Raw genomic sequence first — 22140 nt, 5'->3', positions numbered from 1 at the left:
AGCGCGCCGCAGACAGTCCCTGCTAACACGCCACGTTGTGGCAACATTGTGGCAACGTTGTGCGTTAGCTGGGGTGCCACACCAGACCGGAACTATATATTACAAAACGAACACATTCTCTTGATAAAACAGCTGTAATTGAGTGCCTGACACGCCAGTCAAGCGCAATCTTGAGAAGGTGTGCATTTCAGTAAGGATTTCAATTGACATGCAGTATGAAACTGAAAGGAGGTTGCATCACTATGATGCATAACATTGCATGTATTGTATTTTCAAGTGTGTGCATTCATCCTGTTGTCATTTTGTTTTGAAAGCAGAAGAATCATTCAACAGGTTGCTGAGACAAATGTAAACCAGTAAAACATATGAAGAGAAACAAACCTTGAATATAAGTTCAGTTGTTTAAACATTTGACAAACTATGGTGAGGGGGTAAGAAAACACACAAATCCAGCAGCTCCTGTATTTCAATACACCAGAATCCAATATTATTGGCGAGTCGGGTAGTCCATCATCACAGTTCGAGGGCAGGCATCATTTCAGTAATTTCATCCCGTTGCATTCACATCCGTGCCTTGAATGAGATTGAATGTGATCTTTGCTCTCAAGTATGTTCCCAAGTTTTACACTTTCGTGCTTTGCATGAATGGGAATGGAACCGTGTGTGTTGAATGAGGCTCCTTGTGAGCACTGAACTCTGTCCGGTGGAGTTCCTTTTTGTGTTGCTGTAATTGTGTCATTTCTCGATGAGAAAGATTAGGCAACATTTAGTCACTTCTAGCCATGATGCTCAATTTATTTACGAATGTACCCTAGTTACTAGGGACCGTTTACGTTGGAGAACAAGATCTATTGTATGCCTGTGTATTTGGGGAAGTCAAATCTGAAATAATGATGAAATTGCGTGTATCCAAAGTTAAAACTCGTGATTTGTCGCCCTCTGGTGTGTAAAAGATGCAAAAGCTTACAGCACCTGGTATTCCCAGGCGGTCTCCCATCCAAGTACTGACCAGGCCCGAGCCTGCTTAGCTTCCGAGATCGGACGAGATCGGGCGTATTCAGGCTAGTATGGCCGTAAGCCAGGGAGGCTGTCCCTGACGCTCTACTTAAAGGGAAGGCAATATCCGTTTCTGCCGCTCATACTTGCAGTTGAACTGTCTCTCTACTCTAAAGTCCGGGACACACCAGCGCGCCGCAGACAGTCCCTGCTAACACGAAACGTTGTGGCAACGTTGTGCGTTAGCTGGGGTGCCACACCAGACCGGAACTATATATTACAAAACGAACACATTGTCTTGATAAAACAGCTGTAATTGAGTGCCTGACACGCCAGTCAAGCGCAATCTTGAGAAGGTGTGCATTTCAGTAAGGATTTCAATTGACATGCAGTATGAAACTGAAAGGAGGTTGCATCACTATGATGCATAACATTGCATGTATTGTATTTTCAAGTGTGTGCATTCATCCTGTTGTCATTTTGTTTTGAAAGTAGAAGAATCATTTTTGCTGAGGTTGCTGAGACAAATGTAAACCAGTAAAACATATGAAGAGAAACAAACCTTGAATATAAGTTCAGTTGTTTAAACATTTGACAAACTATGGTGAGGGGGTAAGAAAACACACAAATCCAGCAGCTCCTGTATTTCAATACACCAGAACCCAATATTATTGGCGAGTCGGGTAGTCCATCATCACAGTTCGAGGGCAGGCATCATTTCAGTAATTTCATCCCGTTGCATTCACATCCGTGCCTTGAATGAGATTGAATGTGATCTTTGCTCTCAAGTATGTTCCCAAGTTTTACACTTTCGTGCTTTGCATGAATGGGAATGGAACCGTGTGTGTTGAATGAGGCTCCTTGTGAGCACTGAACTTTGTCCGGTGGAGTTCCTTTTTGTGTTGCTGTAATTGTGTCATTTCTCGATGAGAAAGATTAGGCAACATTTAGTCACTTCTAGCCATGATGCTCAATTTATTTATGAATGTACCCTAGTTACTAGGGACCGTTTACGTTGGAGAACAAGATCTATTGTATGCCTGTGTATTTGGGGAAGTCAAATCTGAAATAATGATGAAATTGCGTGTATCCAAAGTTAAAACTCGTGATTTGTCGCCCTCTGGTGTGTAAAAGATGCAAAAGCTTACAGCACCTGGTATTCCCAGGCGGTCTCCCATCCAAGTACTGACCAGGCCCGAGCCTGCTTAGCTTCCGAGATCGGACGAGATCGGGCGTATTCAGGCTAGTATGGCCGTAAGCCAGAAAGGCTGTCCCTGACGCTCTACTTAAAGGGAAGGCAATATCCGTTTCTGCCGTTCATACTTACAGTTGAACTGTCTCTCTACTCTAAAGCCCGGGACACAGCAGCGCGCCGCAGATAGTCCCTGCTAACACGCCACGTTGTGGCAACATTGTGGCAACGTTGTGCGTTAGCTGGGGTGCCACACCAGACCGGAACTATATATTACAAAACGAACACATTGTCTTGATAAAACAGCTGTAATTGAGTGCCTGACACGCCAGTCAAGCGCAATCTTGAGAAGGTGTGCATTTCAGTAAGGATTTCAATTGACATGCAGTATGAAACTGAAAGGAGGTTGCATCACTATGATGCATAACATTGCATGTATTGTATTTTCAAGTGTGTGCATTCATCCTGTTGTCATTTTGTTTTGAAAGCAGAAGAATCATTCAACAGGTTGCTGAGACAAATGTAAACCAGTAAAACATATGAAGAGAAACAAACCTTGAATATAAGTTCAGTTGTTTAAACATTTGACAAACTATGGTGAGGGGGTAAGAAAACACACAAATCCAGCAGCTCCTGTATTTCAATACACCAGAACCCAATATTATTGGCGAGTCGGGTAGTCCATCATCACAGTTCGAGGGCAGGCATCATTTCAGTAATTTCATCCCGTTGCATTCACATCCGTGCCTTGAATGAGATTGAATGTGATCTTTGCTCTCAAGTATTGTCCCAAGTTTTACACTTTCGTGCTTTGCATGAATGGGAATGGAACCGTGTGTGTTGAATGAGGCTCCTTGTGAGCACTGAACTTTGTCCGGTGGAGTTCCTTTTTGTGTTGCTGTAATTGTGTCATTTCTCGATGAGAAAGATTAGGCAACATTTAGTCACTTCTAGCCATGATGCTCAATTTATTTACGAATGTACACTAGTTACTAGGGACCGTTTACGTTGGAGAACAAGATCTATTGTATGCCTGTGTATTTGGGGAAGTCAAATCTGAAATAATGATGAAATTGCGTGTATCCAAAGTTAAAACTCGTGATTTGTCGCCCTCTGGTGTGTAAAAGATGCAAAAGCTTACAGCACCTGGTATTCCCAGGCGGTCTCCCATCCAAGTACTGACCAGGCCCGAGCCTGCTTAGCTTCCGAGATCGGATGAGATCGGGCGTATTCAGGCTAGTATGGCCGTAAGCCAGAGAGGCTGTCCCTGACGCTCTACTTAAAGGGAAGGCAATATCCGTTTCTGCCGCTCATACTTGCAATTGAACTGTCTCTCTACTCTAAAGTCCGGGACACACCAGCGCGCCGCAGACAGTCCCTGCTAACACGAAACGTTGTGGCAACGTTGTGCGTTAGCTGGGGTGCCACACCAGACCGGAACTATATATTACAAAACGAACACATTGTCTTGATAAAACAGCTGTAATTGAGTGCCTGACACGCCAGTCAAGCGCAATCTTGAGAAGGTGTGCATTTCAGTAAGGATTTCAATTGACATGCAGTATGAAACTGAAAGGAGGTTGCATCACTATGATGCATAACATTGCATGTATTGTATTTTCAAGTGTGTGCATTCATCCTGTTGTCATTTTGTTTTGAAAGCAGAAGAATCATTCAACAGGTTGCTGAGACAAATGTAAACCAGTAAAACATATGAAGAGAAACAAACCTTGAATATAAGTTCAGTTGTTTAAACATTTGACAAACTATGGTGAGGGGGTAAGAAAACACACAAATCCAGCAGCTCCTGTACTTCAATACACCAGAACCCAATATTATTGGCGAGTCGGGTAGTCCATCATCACAGTTCGAGGGCAGGCATAATTTCAGTAATTTCATCCCGTTGCATTCACATCCGTGCCTTGAATGAGATTGAATGTGATCTTTGCTCTCAAGTATGTTCCCAAGTTTTACACTTTCGTGCTTTGCATGAATGGGAATGGAACCGTATGTGTTGAATGAAGCTCCTTGTGAGCACTGAACTTTGTCCGGTGGAGTTCCTTTTTGTGTTGCTGTAATTGTGTCATTTCTCGATGAGAAAGATTAGGCAACATTTAGTCACTTCTAGCCATGATGCTCAATTTATTTACGAATGTACCCTAGTTACTAGGGACCGTTTACGTTGGAGAACAAGATCTATTGTATGCCTGTGTATTTGGGGAAGTCAAATCTGAAATAATGATGAAATTGCGTGTATCCAAAGTTAAAACTCGTGATTTGTCGCCCTCTGGTGTGTAAAAGATGCAAAAGCTTACAGCACCTGGTATTTCCAGGCAGTCTCCCATCCAAGTACTGACCAGGCCCAAGCCTGCTTAGCTTCCGAGATCGGACGAGATCGGGCGTATTCAGGCTAGTATGGCCGTAAGCCAGGGAGGCTGTCCCTGACGCTCTACTTAAAGGGAAGGCAATATCCGTTTCTGCCGTTCATACTTACAGTTGAACTGTCTCTCTACTCTAAAGCCCGGGACACACCAGCGCGCCGCAGACAGTCCCTGCTAACACGCCACGTTGTGGCAACATTGTGGCAACGTTGTGCGTTAGCTGGGGTGCCACACCAGACCGGAACTATATATTACAAAACGAACACATTGTCTTGATAAAACAGCTGTAATTGAGTGCCTGACACGCCAGTCAAGCGCAATCTTGAGAAGGTGTGCATTTCAGTAAGGATTTAAATTGACATGCAGTATGAAACTGAAAGGAGGTTGCATCACTATGATGCATAACATTGCATGTATTGTATTTTCAAGTGTGTGCATTCATCCTGTTGTCATTTTGTTTTGAAAGCAGAAGAATCATTCAACAGGTTGCTGAGACAAATGTAAACCAGTAAAACATATGAAGAGAAACAAACCTTGAATATAAGTTCAGTTGTTTAAACATTTGACAAACTATGGTGAGGGGGTAAGAAAACACACAAATCCAGCAGCTCCTGTATTTCAATACACCAGAACCCAATATTATTGGCGAGTCGGGTAGTCCATCATCACAGTTCGAGGGCAGGCATCATTTCAGTAATTTCATCTTGTTGCATTCACATCCGTGCCTTGAATGAGATTGAATGTGATCTTTGCTCTCAAGTATGTTCCCAAGTTTTACACTTTCGTGCTTTGCATGAATGGGAATGGAACCGTGTGTGTTGAATGAGGCTCCTTGTGAGCACTGAACTTTGTCCGGTGGAGTTCCTTTTTGTGTTGCTGTAATTCTGTCATTTCTCGATGAGAAAGATTAGGCAACATTTAGTCACTTCTAGCCATGATGCTCAATTTATTTATGAATGTACCCTAGTTACTAGGGACCGTTTACATTGGAGAACAAGATCTATTGTATGCCTGTGTATTTGGGGAAGTCAAATCTGAAATAATGATGAAATTGCGTGTATCCAAAGTTAAAACTCGTGATATGTCGCCCTCTGGTGTGTAAAAGATGCAAAAGCTTACAGCACCTGGTATTCCCAGGCGGTCTCCCATCCAAGTACTGACCAGGCCCGAGCCTGCTTAGCTTCCGAGATCGGACGAGATCGGGCGTATTCAGGCTAGTATGGCCGTGAGCTAGGAATGCTGTCCCTGACGCTCTACTTAAAGGGAAGGCAATATCCGTTTCTGCCGTTCATACTTACAGTTGAACTGTCTCTCTACTCTAAAGCCCGGGACACACCAGCGCGCCGCAGACAGTCCCTGCTAACACGCCACGTTGTGGCAACATTGTGGCAACGTTGTGCGTTAGCTGGGGTGCCACACCAGACCGGAACTATATATTACAAAACGAACACATTGTCTTGATAAAACAGCTGTAATTGAGTGCCTGACACGCCAGTCAAGCGCAATCTTGAGAAGGTGTGCATTTCAGTAAGGATTTCAATTGACATGCAGTATGAAACTGAAAGGAGGTTGCATCACTATGATGCATAACATTGCATGTATTGTTTTTACAAGTGTGTGCATTCATCCTGTTGTCATTTTGTTTTGAAAGCAGAAGAATCATTCAACAGGTTGCTGAGACAAATGTAAACCAGTAAAACATATGAAGAGAAACAAACCTTGAATATAAGTTCAGTTGTTTAAACATTTGACAAACTATGGTGAGGGGGTAAGAAAACACACAAATCCAGCAGCTCCTGTATTTCAATACACCAGAACCCAATATTATTGGCGAGTCGGGTAGTCCATCATCACAGTTCGAGGGCAGGCATCATTTCAGTAATTTCATCCCGTTGCATTCACATCCGTGCCTTGAATGAGATTGAATGTGATCTTTGCTCTCAAGTATGTTCCCAAGTTTTACACTTTCGTGCTTTGCATGAATGGGAATGGAACCGTGTGTGTTGAATGAGGCTCCTTGTGAGCACTGAACTTTGTCCGGTGGAGTTCCTTTTTGTGTTGCTGTAATTGTGTCATTTCTCGATGAGAAAGATTAGGCAACATTTAGTCACTTCTAGCCATGATGCTCAATTTATTTACGAATGTACCCTAGTTACTAGGGACCGTTTACATTGGAGAACAAGATCTATTGTATGCCTGTGTATTTGGGGAAGTCAAATCTGAAATAATGATGAAATTGCGTGTATCCAAAGTTAAAACTCGTGATTTGTCGCCCTCTGGTGTGTAAAAGATGCAAAAGCTTACAGCACCTGGTATTCCCAGGCGGTCTCCCATCCAAGTACTGACCAGGCCCGAGCCTGCTTAGTTTCCGAGATCGGACGAGATCGGGCGTATTCAGGCTAGTATGGCCGTAAGCCAGGGAGGCTGTCCCTGACGCTCTACTTAAAGGGAAGGCAATATCCGTTTCTGCCGCTCATACTTACAGTTGAACTGTCTCTCTACTCTAAAGTCCGGGACACACCAGCACGCCGCAGACAGTCCCTGCTAACACGAAACGTTGTGGCAACGTTGTGCGTTAGCTGGGGTGCCACACCAGACCTATGTATTACAAAACGAACACATTGTCTTGATAAAACAGCTGTAATTGAGTGCCTGACACGCCATTCAAGCGCAATCTTGAGAAGGTGTGCATTTCAGTAAGGATTTCAATTGACATGCAGTATGAAACTGAAAGGAGGTTGCATCACTATGATGCATAACATTGCATGTATTGTATTTTCAAGTGTGTGCATTCATCCTGTTGTCATTTTGTTTTGAAAGCAGAAGAATCATTCAACAGGTTGCTGAGACAAATGTAAACCAGTAAAACATATGAAGAGAAACAAACCTTGAATATAAGTTCAGTTGTTTAAACATTTGACAAACTATGGTGAGGGGGTAAGAAAACACACAAATCCAGCAGCTCCTGTATTTCAATACACCAGAACCCAATATTATTGGCGAGTCAGGTAGTCCATCATCACAGTTCGAGGGCAGGCATCATTTCAGTAATTTCATCCCGTTGCATTCACATCCGTGCCTTGAATGAGATTGAATGTGATCTTTGCTCTCAAGTATGTTCCCAAGTTTTACACTTTCGTGCTTTGCATGAATGGGAATGGAACCGTGTGTGTTGAATGAGGCTCCTTGTGAGCACTGAACTTTGTCCGGTGGAGTTCCTTTTTGTGTTGCTGTAATTGTGTCATTTCTCGATGAGAAAGATTAGGCAACATTTAGTCACTTCTAGCCATGATGCTCAATTTATTTACGAATGTACCCTAGTTACTAGGGACCGTTTACGTTGGAGAACAAGATCTATTGTATGCCTGTGTATTTGGGGAAGTCAAATCTGAAATAATGATGAAATTGCGTGTATCCAAAGTTAAAACTCGTGATTTGTCGCCCTCTGGTGTGTAAAAGATGCAAAAGCTTACAGGACCTGGTATTCCCAGGCGGTCTCCCATCCAAGTACTGACCAGGCCCGAGCCTGCTTGGCTTCCGAGATCGGACGAGATCGGGCGTATTCAGGCTAGTATGGCCGTAAGCCAGGGAGGCTGTCCCTGACGCTCTACTTAAAGGGAAGGCAATATCCGTTTCTGCCGTTCATACTTACAGTTGAACTGTCTCTCTACTCTAAAGCCCGGGACACACCAGCGCGCCGCAGACAGTCCCTGCTAACACGCCACGTTGTGGCAACATTGTGGCAACGTTGTGCGTTAGCTGGGGTGCCACACCAGACCGGAACTATATTTTACAAAACGAACACATTGTCTTGATAAAACAGCTGTAATTGAGTGCCTGACACGCCAGTCAAGCGCAATCTTGAGAAGGTGTGCATTTCAGTAAGGATTTCAATTGACATGCAGTATGAAACTGAAAGGAGGTTGCATCACTATGATGCATAACATTGCATGTATTGTATTTTCAAGTGTGTGCATTCATCCTGTTGTCATTTTGTTTTGAAAGCAGAAGAATCATTCAACAGGTTGCTGAGACAAATGTAAACCAGTAAAACATATGAAGAGAAACAAACCTTGAATATAAGTTCAGTTGTTTAAACATTTGACAAACTATGGTGAGGGGGTAAGAAATGACACAAATCCAGCAGCTCCTGTATTTCAATACACCAGAAGCCAATATTATTGGCGAGTCGGGTAGTCCATCATCACAGTTCGAGGGCAGGCATCATTTCAGTAATTTCATCCCGTTGCATTCACATCCGTGCCTTGAATGAGATTGAATGTGATCTTTGCTCTCAAGTATGTTCCCAAGTTTTACACTTTCGTGCTTTGCATGAATGGGAATGGAACCGTGTGTGTTGAATGAGGCTCCTTGTGAGCACTGAACTTTGTCCGGTGGAGTTCCTTTTTGTGTTGCTGTAATTGTGTAATTTCTCGATGAGAAAGATTAGGCAACATTTAGTCACTTCTAGCCATGATGCTCAATTTATTTACGAATGTACCCTAGTTACTAGGGACCGTTTACGTTGGAGAACAAGATCTATTGTATGCCTGTGTATTTGGGGAAGTCAAATCTGAAATAATGATGAAATTGCGTGTATCCAAAGTTAAAACTCGTGATTTGTCGCCCTCTGGTGTGTAAAAGATGCAAAAGCTTACAGCACCTGGTATTCCCAGGCGGTCTCCCATCCAAGTACTGACCAGGCCCGAGCCTGCTTAGCTTCCGAGATCGGATGAGATCGGGCGTATTCAGGCTAGTATGGCCGTAAGCCAGAGAGGCTGTCCCTGACGCTCTACTTAAAGGGAAGGCAATATCCGTTTCTGCCGCTCATACTTGCAATTGAACTGTCTCTCTACTCTAAAGTCCGGGACACACCAGCGCGCCGCAGACAGTCCCTGCTAACACGAAACGTTGTGGCAACGTTGTGCGTTAGCTGGGGTGCCACACCAGACCGGAACTATATATTACAAAACGAACACATTGTCTTGATAAAACAGCTGTAATTGAGTGCCTGACACGCCAGTCAAGCGCAATCTTGAGAAGGTGTGCATTTCAGTAAGGATTTCAATTGACATGCAGTATGAAACTGAAAGGAGGTTGCATCACTATGATGCATAACATTGCATGTATTGTATTTTCAAGTGTGTGCATTCATCCTGTTGTCATTTTGTTTTGAAAGCAGAAGAATCATTCAACAGGTTGCTGAGACAAATGTAAACCAGTAAAACATATGAAGAGAAACAAACCTTGAATATAAGTTCAGTTGTTTAAACATTTGACAAACTATGGTGAGGGGGTAAGAAAACACACAAATCCAGCAGCTCCTGTACTTCAATACACCAGAACCCAATATTATTGGCGAGTCGGGTAGTCCATCATCACAGTTCGAGGGCAGGCATAATTTCAGTAATTTCATCCCGTTTCATTCACATCCGTGCCTTGAATGAGATTGAATGTGATCTTTGCTCTCAAGTATGTTCCCAAGTTTTACACTTTCGTGCTTTGCATGAATGGGAATGGAACCGTATGTGTTGAATGAAGCTCCTTGTGAGCACTGAACTTTGTCCGGTGGAGTTCCTTTTTGTGTTGCTGTAATTGTGTCATTTCTCGATGAGAAAGATTAGGCAACATTTAGTCACTTCTAGCCATGATGCTCAATTTATTTACGAATGTACCCTAGTTACTAGGGACCGTTTACGTTGGAGAACAAGATCTATTGTATGCCTGTGTATTTGGGGAAGTCAAATCTGAAATAATGATGAAATTGCGTGTATCCAAAGTTAAAACTCGTGATTTGTCGCCCTCTGGTGTGTAAAAGATGCAAAAGCTTACAGCACCTGGTATTTCCAGGCAGTCTCCCATCCAAGTACTGACCAGGCCCAAGCCTGCTTAGCTTCCGAGATCGGACGAGATCGGGCGTATTCAGGCTAGTATGGCCGTAAGCCAGGGAGGCTGTCCCTGACGCTCTACTTAAAGGGAAGGCAATATCCGTTTCTGCCGTTCATACTTACAGTTGAACTGTCTCTCTACTCTAAAGCCCGGGACACACCAGCGCGCCGCAGACAGTCCCTGCTAACACGCCACGTTGTGGCAACATTGTGGCAACGTTGTGCGTTAGCTGGGGTGCCACACCAGACCGGAACTATATATTACAAAACGAACACATTGTCTTGATAAAACAGCTGTAATTGAGTGCCTGACACGCCAGTCAAGCGCAATCTTGAGAAGGTGTGCATTTCAGTAAGGATTTAAATTGACATGCAGTATGAAACTGAAAGGAGGTTGCATCACTATGATGCATAACATTGCATGTATTGTATTTTCAAGTGTGTGCATTCATCCTGTTGTCATTTTGTTTTGAAAGCAGAAGAATCATTCAACAGGTTGCTGAGACAAATGTAAACCAGTAAAACATATGAAGAGAAACAAACCTTGAATATAAGTTCAGTTGTTTAAACATTTGACAAACTATGGTGAGGGGGTAAGAAAACACACAAATCCAGCAGCTCCTGTATTTCAATACACCAGAACCCAATATTATTGGCGAGTCGGGTAGTCCATCATCACAGTTCGAGGGCAGGCATCATTTCAGTAATTTCATCTTGTTGCATTCACATCCGTGCCTGAATGAGATTGAATGTGATCTTTGCTCTCAAGTATGTTCCCAAGTTTTACACTTTCGTGCTTTGCATGAATGGGAATGGAACCGTGTGTGTTGAATGAGGCTCCTTGTGAGCACTGAACTTTGTCCGGTGGAGTTCCTTTTTGTGTTGCTGTAATTCTGTCATTTCTCGATGAGAAAGATTAGGCAACATTTAGTCACTTCTAGCCATGATGCTCAATTTATTTATGAATGTACCCTAGTTACTAGGGACCGTTTACATTGGAGAACAAGATCTATTGTATGCCTGTGTATTTGGGGAAGTCAAATCTGAAATAATGATGAAATTGCGTGTATCCAAAGTTAAAACTCGTGATATGTCGCCCTCTGGTGTGTAAAAGATGCAAAAGCTTACAGCACCTGGTATTCCCAGGCGGTCTCCAATCCAAGTACTGACCAGGCCCGAGCCTGCTTAGCTTCCGAGATCGGACGAGATCGGGCGTATTCAGGCTAGTATGGCCGTAAGCTAGGAATGCTGTCCCTGACGCTCTACTTAAAGGGAAGGCAATATCCGTTTCTGCCGTTCATACTTACAGTTGAACTGTCTCTCTACTCTAAAGCCCGGGACACACCAGCGCGCCGCAGACAGTCCCTGCTAACACGCCACGTTGTGGCAACATTGTGGCAACGTTGTGCGTTAGCTGGGGTGCCACACCAGACCGGAACTATATATTACAAAACGAACACATTGTCTTGATAAAACAGCTGTAATTGAGTGCCTGACACGCCAGTCAAGCGCAATCTTGAGAAGGTGTGCATTTCAGTAAGGATTTCAATTGACATGCAGTATGAAACTGAAAGGAGGTTGCATCACTATGATGCATAACATTGCATGTATTGTTTTTACAAGTGTGTGCATTCATCCTGTTGTCATTTTGTTTTGAAAGCAGAAGAATCATTCAACAGGTTGCTGAGACAAATGTAAACCAGTAAAACATATGAAGAGAAACAAACCTTGAATATAAGTTCAGTTGTTTAAACATTTGACAAACTATGGTGAGGGGGTAAGAAAACACACAAATCCAGCAGCTCCTGTATTTCAATACACCAGAACCCAATATTATTGGCGAGTCGGGTAGTCCATCATCACAGTTCGAGGGCAGGCATCATTTCAGTAATTTCATCCCGTTGCATTCACATCCGTGCCTTGAATGAGATTGAATGTGATCTTTGCTCTCAAGTATGTTCCCAAGTTTTACACTTTCGTGCTTTGCATGAATGGGAATGGAACCGTGTGTGTTGAATGAGGCTCCTTGTGAGCACTGAACTTTGTCCGGTGGAGTTCCTTTTTGTGTTGCTGTAATTGTGTCATTTCTCGATGAGAAAGATTAGGCAACATTTAGTCACTTCTAGCCATGATGCTCAATTTATTTACGAATGTACCCTAGTTACTAGGGACCGTTTACATTGGAGAACAAGATCTATTGTATGCCTGTGTATTTGGGGAAGTCAAATCTGAAATAATGATGAAATTGCGTGTATCCAAAGTTAAAACTCGTGATTTGTCGCCCTCTGGTGTGTAAAAGATGCAAAAGCTTACAGCACCTGGTATTCCCAGGCGGTCTCCCATCCAAGTACTGACCAGGCCCAAGCCTGCTTAGCTTCCGAGATCGGACGAGATCGGGCGTATTCAGGCTAGTATGGCCGTAAGCCAGGGAGGCTGTCCCTGACGCTCTACTTAAAGGGAAGGCAATATCCGTTTCTGCCGTTCATACTTACAGTTGAACTGTCTCTCTACTCTAAAGCCCGGGACACACCAGCGCGCCGCAGACAGTCCCTGCTAACACGCCACGTTGTGGCAACATTGTGGCAACGTTGTGCGTTAGCTGGGGTGCCACACCAGACCGGAACTATATATTACAAAACGAACACATTGTCTTGATAAAACAGCTGTAATTGAGTGCCTGACACGCCAGTCAAGCGCAATCTTGAGAAGGTGTGCATTTCAGTAAGGATTTAAATTGACATGCAGTATGAAACTGAAAGGAGGTTGCATCACTATGATGCATAACATTGCATGTATTGTATTTTCAAGTGTGTGCATTCATCCTGTTGTCATTTTGTTTTGAAAGCAGAAGAATCATTCAACAGGTTGCTGAGACAAATGTAAACCAGTAAAACATATGAAGAGAAACAAACCTTGAATATAAGTTCAGTTGTTTAAACATTTGACAAACTATGGTGAGGGGGTAAGAAAACACACAAATCCAGCAGCTCCTGTATTTCAATACACCAGAACCCAATATTATTGGCGAGTCGGGTAGTCCATCATCACAGTTCGAGGGCAGGCATCATTTCAGTAATTTCATCTTGTTGCATTCACATCCGTGCCTGAATGAGATTGAATGTGATCTTTGCTCTCAAGTATGTTCCCAAGTTTTACACTTTCGTGCTTTGCATGAATGGGAATGGAACCGTGTGTGTTGAATGAGGCTCCTTGTGAGCACTGAACTTTGTCCGGTGGAGTTCCTTTTTGTGTTGCTGTAATTCTGTCATTTCTCGATGAGAAAGATTAGGCAACATTTAGTCACTTCTAGCCATGATGCTCAATTTATTTATGAATGTACCCTAGTTACTAGGGACCGTTTACATTGGAGAACAAGATCTATTGTATGCCTGTGTATTTGGGGAAGTCAAATCTGAAATAATGATGAAATTGCGTGTATCCAAAGTTAAAACTCGTGATATGTCGCCCTCTGGTGTGTAAAAGATGCAAAAGCTTACAGCACCTGGTATTCCCAGGCGGTCTCCCATCCAAGTACTGACCAGGCCCGAGCCTGCTTAGCTTCCGAGATCGGACGAGATCGGGCGTATTCAGGCTAGTATGGCCGTAAGCTAGGAATGCTGTCCCTGACGCTCTACTTAAAGGGAAGGCAATATCCGTTTCTGCCGTTCATACTTACAGTTGAACTGTCTCTCTACTCTAAAGCCCGGGACACACCAGCGCGCCGCAGACAGTCCCTGCTAACACGCCACGTTGTGGCAACATTGTGGCAACGTTGTGCGTTAGCTGGGGTGCCACACCAGACCGGAACTATATATTACAAAACGAACACATTGTCTTGATAAAACAGCTGTAATTGAGTGCCTGACACGCCAGTCAAGCGCAATCTTGAGAAGGTGTGCATTTCAGTAAGGATTTCAATTGACATGCAGTATGAAACTGAAAGGAGGTTGCATCACTATGATGCATAACATTGCATGTATTGTTTTTACAAGTGTGTGCATTCATCCTGTTGTCATTTTGTTTTGAAAGCAGAAGAATCATTCAACAGGTTGCTGAGACAAATGTAAACCAGTAAAACATATGAAGAGAAACAAACCTTGAATATAAGTTCAGTTGTTTAAACATTTGACAAACTATGGTGAGGGGGTAAGAAAACACACAAATCCAGCAGCTCCTGTATTTCAATACACCAGAACCCAATATTATTGGCGAGTCGGGTAGTCCATCATCACAGTTCGAGGGCAGGCATCATTTCAGTAATTTCATCCCGTTGCATTCACATCCGTGCCTTGAATGAGATTGAATGTGATCTTTGCTCTCAAGTATGTTCCCAAGTTTTACACTTTCGTGCTTTGCATGAATGGGAATGGAACCGTGTGTGTTGAATGAGGCTCCTTGTGAGCACTGAACTTTGTCCGGTGGAGTTCCTTTTTGTGTTGCTGTAATTGTGTCATTTCTCGATGAGAAAGATTAGGCAACATTTAGTCACTTCTAGCCATGATGCTCAATTTATTTACGAATGTACCCTAGTTACTAGGGACCGTTTACATTGGAGAACAAGATCTATTGTATGCCTGTGTATTTGGGGAAGTCAAATCTGAAATAATGATGAAATTGCGTGTATCCAAAGTTAAAACTCGTGATTTGTCGCCCTCTGGTGTGTAAAAGATGCAAAAGCTTACAGCACCTGGTATTCCCAGGCGGTCTCCCATCCAAGTACTGACCAGGCCCGAGCCTGCTTAGTTTCCGAGATCGGACGAGATCGGGCGTATTCAGGCTAGTATGGCCGTAAGCCAGGGAGGCTGTCCCTGACGCTCTACTTAAAGGGAAGGCAATATCCGTTTCTGCCGCTCATACTTACAGTTGAACTGTCTCTCTACTCTAAAGTCCGGGACACACCAGCACGCCGCAGACAGTCCCTGCTAACACGAAACGTTGTGGCAACGTTGTGCGTTAGCTGGGGTGCCACACCAGACCTATGTATTACAAAACGAACACATTGTCTTGATAAAACAGCTGTAATTGAGTGCCTGACACGCCATTCAAGCGCAATCTTGAGAAGGTGTGCATTTCAGTAAGGATTTCAATTGACATGCAGTATGAAACTGAAAGGAGGTTGCATCACTATGATGCATAACATTGCATGTATTGTATTTTCAAGTGTGTGCATTCATCCTGTTGTCATTTTGTTTTGAAAGCAGAAGAATCATTCAACAGGTTGCTGAGACAAATGTAAACCAGTAAAACATATGAAGAGAAACAAACCTTGAATATAAGTTCAGTTGTTTAAACATTTGACAAACTATGGTGAGGGGGTAAGAAAACACACAAATCCAGCAGCTCCTGTATTTCAATACACCAGAACCCAATATTATTGGCGAGTCGGGTAGTCCATCATCACAGTTCGAGGGCAGGCATCATTTCAGTAATTTCATCCCGTTGCATTCACATTCGTGCCTTGAATGAGATTGAATGTGATCTTTGCTCTCAAGTATGTTCCCAAGTTTTACACTTTCGTGCTTTGCATGAATGGGAATGGAACCGTGTGTGTTGAATGAGGCTCCTTGTGAGCACTGAACTTTGTCCGGTGGAGTTCCTTTTTGTGTTGCTGTAATTGTGTCATTTCTCGATGAGAAAGATTAGGCAACATTTAGTCACTTCTAGCCATGATGCTCAATTTATTTACGAATGTACCCTAGTTACTAGGGACCGTTTACGTTGGAGAACAAGATCTATTGTATGCCTGTGTATTTGGGGAAGTCAAATCTGAAATAATGATGAAATTGCGTGTATCCAAAGTTAAAACTCGTGATTTGTCGCCCTCTGGTGTGTAAAAGATGCAAAAGCTTACAGCACCTGGTATTCCCAGGCGGTCTCCCATCCAAGTACTGACCAGGCCCGAGCCTGCTTGGCTTCCGAGATCGGACGAGATCGGGCGTATTCAGGCTAGTATGGCCGTAAGCCAGGGAGGCTGTCCCTGACGCTCTACTTAAAGGGAAGGCAATATCCGTTTCTGCCGTTCATACTTACAGTTGAACTGTCTCTCTACTCTAAAGCCCGGGACACACCAGCGCGCCGCAGACAGTCCCTGCTAACACGCCACGTTGTGGCAACATTGTGGCAACGTTGTGCGTTAGCTGGGGTGCCACACCAGACCGGAACTATATTTTACAAAACGAACACATTGTCTTGATAAAACAGCTGTAATTGAGTGCCTGACACGCCAGTCAAGCGCAATCTTGAGAAGGTGTGCATTTCAGTAAGGATTTCAATTGACATGCAGTATGAAACTGAAAGGAGGTTGCATCACTATGATGCATAACATTGCATGTATTGTATTTTCAAGTGTGTGCATTCATCCTGTTGTCATTTTGTTTTGAAAGCAGAAGAATCATTCAACAGGTTGCTGAGACAAATGTAAACCAGTAAAACATATGAAGAGAAACAAACCTTGAATATAAGTTCAGTTGTTTAAACATTTGACAAACTATGGTGAGGGGGTAAGAAATGACACAAATCCAGCAGCTCCTGTATTTCAATACACCAGAAGCCAATATTATTGGCGAGTCGGGTAGTCCATCATCACAGTTCGAGGGCAGGCATCATTTCAGTAATTTCATCCCGTTGCATTCACATCCGTGCCTTGAATGAGATTGAATGTGATCTTTGCTCTCAAGTATGTTCCCAAGTTTTACACTTTCGTGCTTTGCATGAATGGGAATGGAACCGTGTGTGTTGAATGAGGCTCCTTGTGAGCACTGAACTTTGTCCGGTGGAGTTCCTTTTTGTGTTGCTGTAATTGTGTAATTTCTCGATGAGAAAGATTAGGCAACATTTAGTCACTTCTAGCCATGATGCTCAATTTATTTACGAATGTACCCTAGTTACTAGGGACCGTTTACGTTGGAGAACAAGATCTATTGTATGCCTGTGTATTTGGGGAAGTCAAATCTGAAATAATGATGAAATTGCGAGTATCCAAAGTTAAAACTCGTGATTTGTCGCCCTCTGGTGTGTAAAAGATGCAAAAGCTTACAGCACCTGGTATTCCCAGGCGGTCTCCCATCCAAGTACTGACCAGGCCCGAGCCTGCTTAGCTTCCGAGATCGGACGAGATCGGGCGTATTCAGGCTAGTATGGCCGTAAGCCAGGGAGGCTGTCCCTGACGCTCTACTTAAAGGGAAGGCAATATCCGTTTCTGCCGCTCATACTTGCAGTTGAACTGTCTCTCTACTCTAAAGTCCGGGACACACCAGCGCGCCGCAGACAGTCCCTGCTAACACGAAACGTTGTGGCAACGTTGTGCGTTAGCTGGGGTGCCACACCAGACCGGAACTATATATTACAAAACGAACACATTGTCTTGATAAAACAGCTGTAATTGAGTGCCTGACACGCCAGTCAAGCGCAATCTTGAGAAGGTGTGCATTTCAGTAAGGATTTCAATTGACATGCAGTATGAAACTGAAAGGAGGTTGCATCACTATGATGCATAACATTGCATGTATTGTATTTTCAAGTGTGTGCATTCATCCTGTTGTCATTTTGTTTTGAAAGTAGAAGAATCATTTTTGCTGAGGTTGCTGAGACAAATGTAAACCAGTAAAACATATGAAGAGAAACAAACCTTGAATATAAGTTCAGTTGTTTAAACATTTGACAAACTATGGTGAGGGGGTAAGAAAACACACAAATCCAGCAGCTCCTGTATTTCAATACACCAGAACCCAATATTATTGGCGAGTCGGGTAGTCCATCATCACAGTTCGAGGGCAGGCATCATTTCAGTAATTTCATCCCGTTGCATTCACATCCGTGCCTTGAATGAGATTGAATGTGATCTTTGCTCTCAAGTATGTTCCCAAGTTTTACACTTTCGTGCTTTGCATGAATGGGAATGGAACCGTGTGTGTTGAATGAGGCTCCTTGTGAGCACTGAACTTTGTCCGGTGGAGTTCCTTTTTGTGTTGCTGTAATTGTGTCATTTCTCGATGAGAAAGATTAGGCAACATTTAGTCACTTCTAGCCATGATGCTCAATTTATTTATGAATGTACCCTAGTTACTAGGGACCGTTTACGTTGGAGAACAAGATCTATTGTATGCCTGTGTATTTGGGGAAGTCAAATCTGAAATAATGATGAAATTGCGTGTATCCAAAGTTAAAACTCGTGATTTGTCGCCCTCTGGTGTGTAAAAGATGCAAAAGCTTACAGCACCTGGTATTCCCAGGCGGTCTCCCATCCAAGTACTGACCAGGCCCGAGCCTGCTTAGCTTCCGAGATCGGACGAGATCGGGCGTATTCAGGCTAGTATGGCCGTAAGCCAGGGAGGCTGTCCCTGACGCTCTACTTAAAGGGAAGGCAATATCCGTTTCTGCCGTTCATACTTACAGTTGAACTGTCTCTCTACTCTAAAGCCCGGGACACACCAGCGCGCCGCAGACAGTCCCTGATAACACGCCACGTTGTGGCAACATTGTGGCAACGTTGTGCGTTAGCTGGGGTGCCACACCAGACCGGAACTATATATTACAAAACGAACACATTCTCTTGATAAAACAGCTGTAATTGAGTGCCTGACACGCCAGTCAAGCGCAATCTTGAGAAGGTGTGCATTTCAGTAAGGATTTCAATTGACATGCAGTATGAAACTGAAAGGAGGTTGCATCACTATGATGCATTACATTGCATGTATTGTATTTTCAAGTGTGTGCATTCATCCTGTTGTCATTTTGTTTTGAAAGCAGAAGAATCATTCAACAGGTTGCTGAGACAAATGTAAACCAGTAAAACATATGAAGAGAAACAAACCTTGAATATAAGTTCAGTTGTTTAAACATTTGACAAACTATGGTGAGGGGGTAAGAAAACACACAAATCCAGCAGCTCCTGTATTTCAATACACCAGAACCCAATATTATTGGCGAGTCGGGTAGTCCATCATCACAGTTCGAGGGCAGGCATCATTTCAGTAATTTCATCCCGTTGCATTCACATCCGTGCCTTGAATGAGATTGAATGTGATCTTTGCTCTCAAGTATGTTCCCAAGTTTTACACTTTCGTGCTTTGCATGAATGGGAATGGAACCGTGTGTGTTGAATGAGGCTCCTTGTGAGCACTGAACTCTGTCCGGTGGAGTTCCTTTTTGTGTTGCTGTAATTGTGTCATTTCTCGATGAGAAAGATTAGGCAACATTTAGTCACTTCTAGCCATGATGCTCAATTTATTTACGAATGTACCCTAGTTACTAGGGACCGTTTACGTTGGAGAACAAGATCTATTGTATGCCTGTGTATTTGGGGAAGTCAAATCTGAAATAATGATGAAATTGCGTGTATCCAAAGTTAAAACTCGTGATTTGTCGCCCTCTGGTGTGTAAAAGATGCAAAAGCTTACAGCACCTGGTTTTCCCAGGTGGTCTCCCATCCAAGTACTGACCAGGCCCGAGCCTGCTTAGCTTCCGAGATCGGACGAGATCGGGCGTATTCAGGCTAGTATGGCCGTAAGCCAGGGAGGCTGTCCCTGACGCTCTACTTAAAGGGAAGGCAATATCCGTTTCTGCCGCTCATACTTGCAGTTGAACTGTCTCTCTACTCTAAAGTCCGGGACACACCAGCGCGCCGCAGACAGTCCCTGCTAACACGAAACGTTGTGGCAACGTTGTACGTTAGCTGGGGTGCCACACCAGACCGGAACTATATATTACAAAACGAACACATTGTCTTGATAAAACAGCTGTAATTGAGTGCCTGACACGCCAGTCAAGCGCAATCTTGAGAAGGTGTGCATTTCAGTAAGGATTTCAATTGACATGCAGTATGAAACTGAAAGGAGGTTGCATCACTATGATGCATAACATTGCATGTATTGTATTTTCAAGTGTGTGCATTCATCCTGTTGTCATTTTGTTTTGAAAGCAGAAGAATCATTCAACAGGTTGCTGAGACAAATGTAAACCAGTAAAACATATGAAGAGAAACAAACCTTGAATATAAGTTCAGTTGTTTAAACATTTGACAAACTATGGTGAGGGGGTAAGAAAACACACAAATCCAGCAGCTCCTGTATTTCAATACACCAGAACCCAATATTATTGGCGAGTCGGGTAGTCCATCATCACAGTTCGAGGGCAGGCATCATTTCAGTAATTTCATCCCGTTGCATTCACATCCGTGCCTTGAATGAGATTGAATGTGATCTTTGCTCTCAAGTATGTTCCCAAGTTTTACACTTTCGTGCTTTGCATGAATGGGAATGGAACCGTGTGTGTTGAATGAGGCTCCTTGTGAGCACTGAACTTTGTCCGGTGGAGTTCCTTTTTGTGTTGCTGTAATTGTGTAATTTCTCGATGAGAAAGATTAGGCAACATTTAGTCACTTCTAGCCATGATGCTCAATTTATTTACGAATGTACCCTAGTTACTAGGGACCGTTTACGTTGGAGAACAAGATCTATTGTATGCCTGTGTATTTGGGGAAGTCAAATCTGAAATAATGATGAAATTGCGTGTATCCAAAGTTAAAACTCGTGATTTGTCGCCCTCTGGTGTGTAAAAGATGCAAAAGCTTACAGCACCTGGTATTCCCAGGCGGTCTCCCATCTAAGTACTGACCAGGCCCGAGCCTGCTTAGCTTCCGAGATCGGACGAGATCGGGCGTATTCAGGCTAGTATGGCCGTAAGCCAGGGAGGCTGTCCCTGACGCTCTACTTAAAGGGAAGGCAATATCCGTTTCTGCCGCTCATACTTGCAGTTGAACTGTCTCTCTACTCTAAAGTCCGGGACACACCAGCGCGCCGCAGACAGTCCCTGCTAACACGAAACGTTGTGGCAACGTTGTGCGTTAGCTGGGGTGCCACACCAGACCGGAACTATATATTACAAAACGAACACATTGTCTTGATAAAACAGCTGTAATTGAGTGCCTGACACGCCAGTCAAGCGCAATCTTGAGAAGGTGTGCATTTCAGTAAGGATTTCAATTGACATGCAGTATGAAACTGAAAGGAGGTTGCATCACTATGATGCATAACATTGCATGTATTGTATTTTCAAGTGTGTGCATTCATCCTGTTGTCATTTTGTTTTGAAAGTAGAAGAATCATTTTTGCTGAGGTTGCTGAGACAAATGTAAACCAGTAAAACATATGAAGAGAAACAAACCTTGAATATAAGTTCAGTTGTTTAAACATTTGACAAACTATGGTGAGGGGGTAAGAAAACACACAAATCCAGCAGCTCCTGTATTTCAATACACCAGAACCCAATATTATTGGCGAGTCGGGTAGTCCATCATCACAGTTCGAGGGCAGGCATCATTTCAGTAATTTCATCCCGTTGCATTCACATCCGTGCCTTGAATGAGATTGAATGTGATCTTTGCTCTCAAGTATGTTCCCAAGTTTTACACTTTCGTGCTTTGCATGAATGGGAATGGAACCGTGTGTGTTGAATGAGGCTCCTTGTGAGCACTGAACTTTGTCCGGTGGAGTTCCTTTTTGTGTTGCTGTAATTGTGTAATTTCTCGATGAGAAAGATTAGGCAACATTTAGTCACTTCTAGCCATGATGCTCAATTTATTTACGAATGTACCCTAGTTACTAGGGACCGTTTACGTTGGAGAACAAGATCTATTGTATGCCTGTGTATTTGGGGAAGTCAAATCTGAAATAATGATGAAATT

The 22140-nt window shown here is 43.3% G+C and overlaps 18 non-coding genes across 18 annotated transcripts; all 18 read right to left on the bottom strand.

Annotated features, from left to right (window-relative positions):
• Positions 1-960: 960 nt before the first annotated feature.
• LOC136725770 (5S ribosomal RNA) lies at positions 961-1079 on the bottom strand. The gene has a single exon (XR_010807689.1). It is a non-coding gene; the product is annotated as a 5S ribosomal RNA (ribosomal RNA).
• Positions 1080-2137: 1058 nt separating this feature from the next.
• Positions 2138-2256, bottom strand: LOC136725769 (5S ribosomal RNA). The gene has a single exon (XR_010807688.1). It is a non-coding gene; the product is annotated as a 5S ribosomal RNA (ribosomal RNA).
• A 1066-nt stretch (positions 2257-3322) lies between these two features.
• Positions 3323-3441, bottom strand: LOC136725783 (5S ribosomal RNA). The gene has a single exon (XR_010807701.1). It is a non-coding gene; the product is annotated as a 5S ribosomal RNA (ribosomal RNA).
• Positions 3442-4496: 1055 nt separating this feature from the next.
• Positions 4497-4615, bottom strand: LOC136725804 (5S ribosomal RNA). Its single transcript, XR_010807719.1, has one exon. It is a non-coding gene; the product is annotated as a 5S ribosomal RNA (ribosomal RNA).
• Positions 4616-5681: 1066 nt separating this feature from the next.
• LOC136725790 (5S ribosomal RNA) lies at positions 5682-5800 on the bottom strand. Its single transcript, XR_010807707.1, has one exon. It is a non-coding gene; the product is annotated as a 5S ribosomal RNA (ribosomal RNA).
• Positions 5801-6866: 1066 nt separating this feature from the next.
• LOC136725793 (5S ribosomal RNA) lies at positions 6867-6985 on the bottom strand. Its single transcript, XR_010807710.1, has one exon. It is a non-coding gene; the product is annotated as a 5S ribosomal RNA (ribosomal RNA).
• Positions 6986-8035: 1050 nt separating this feature from the next.
• LOC136725806 (5S ribosomal RNA) lies at positions 8036-8154 on the bottom strand. The gene has a single exon (XR_010807721.1). It is a non-coding gene; the product is annotated as a 5S ribosomal RNA (ribosomal RNA).
• Positions 8155-9220: 1066 nt separating this feature from the next.
• Positions 9221-9339, bottom strand: LOC136725771 (5S ribosomal RNA). The gene has a single exon (XR_010807690.1). It is a non-coding gene; the product is annotated as a 5S ribosomal RNA (ribosomal RNA).
• A 1055-nt stretch (positions 9340-10394) lies between these two features.
• LOC136725803 (5S ribosomal RNA) lies at positions 10395-10513 on the bottom strand. The gene has a single exon (XR_010807718.1). It is a non-coding gene; the product is annotated as a 5S ribosomal RNA (ribosomal RNA).
• A 1065-nt stretch (positions 10514-11578) lies between these two features.
• On the bottom strand, positions 11579-11697 carry LOC136725805 (5S ribosomal RNA). Its single transcript, XR_010807720.1, has one exon. It is a non-coding gene; the product is annotated as a 5S ribosomal RNA (ribosomal RNA).
• A 1066-nt stretch (positions 11698-12763) lies between these two features.
• Positions 12764-12882, bottom strand: LOC136725795 (5S ribosomal RNA). The gene has a single exon (XR_010807712.1). It is a non-coding gene; the product is annotated as a 5S ribosomal RNA (ribosomal RNA).
• Positions 12883-13947: 1065 nt separating this feature from the next.
• On the bottom strand, positions 13948-14066 carry LOC136725768 (5S ribosomal RNA). Its single transcript, XR_010807687.1, has one exon. It is a non-coding gene; the product is annotated as a 5S ribosomal RNA (ribosomal RNA).
• A 1066-nt stretch (positions 14067-15132) lies between these two features.
• LOC136725792 (5S ribosomal RNA) lies at positions 15133-15251 on the bottom strand. Its single transcript, XR_010807709.1, has one exon. It is a non-coding gene; the product is annotated as a 5S ribosomal RNA (ribosomal RNA).
• Positions 15252-16301: 1050 nt separating this feature from the next.
• On the bottom strand, positions 16302-16420 carry LOC136725782 (5S ribosomal RNA). The gene has a single exon (XR_010807700.1). It is a non-coding gene; the product is annotated as a 5S ribosomal RNA (ribosomal RNA).
• Positions 16421-17486: 1066 nt separating this feature from the next.
• On the bottom strand, positions 17487-17605 carry LOC136725767 (5S ribosomal RNA). The gene has a single exon (XR_010807686.1). It is a non-coding gene; the product is annotated as a 5S ribosomal RNA (ribosomal RNA).
• Positions 17606-18663: 1058 nt separating this feature from the next.
• On the bottom strand, positions 18664-18782 carry LOC136725766 (5S ribosomal RNA). Its single transcript, XR_010807685.1, has one exon. It is a non-coding gene; the product is annotated as a 5S ribosomal RNA (ribosomal RNA).
• Positions 18783-19848: 1066 nt separating this feature from the next.
• On the bottom strand, positions 19849-19967 carry LOC136725772 (5S ribosomal RNA). Its single transcript, XR_010807691.1, has one exon. It is a non-coding gene; the product is annotated as a 5S ribosomal RNA (ribosomal RNA).
• A 1055-nt stretch (positions 19968-21022) lies between these two features.
• LOC136725775 (5S ribosomal RNA) lies at positions 21023-21141 on the bottom strand. The gene has a single exon (XR_010807693.1). It is a non-coding gene; the product is annotated as a 5S ribosomal RNA (ribosomal RNA).
• Between the last annotated feature and the right edge of the window lie 999 nt (positions 21142-22140).

Source organism: Amia ocellicauda, unplaced genomic scaffold (assembly GCF_036373705.1).
Source record: "Amia ocellicauda isolate fAmiCal2 unplaced genomic scaffold, fAmiCal2.hap1 HAP1_SCAFFOLD_223, whole genome shotgun sequence".
NCBI classification, from domain to species: domain Eukaryota; kingdom Metazoa; phylum Chordata; class Actinopteri; order Amiiformes; family Amiidae; genus Amia; species Amia ocellicauda.
This window is presented reverse-complemented; position numbering and strand designations above follow the sequence as displayed.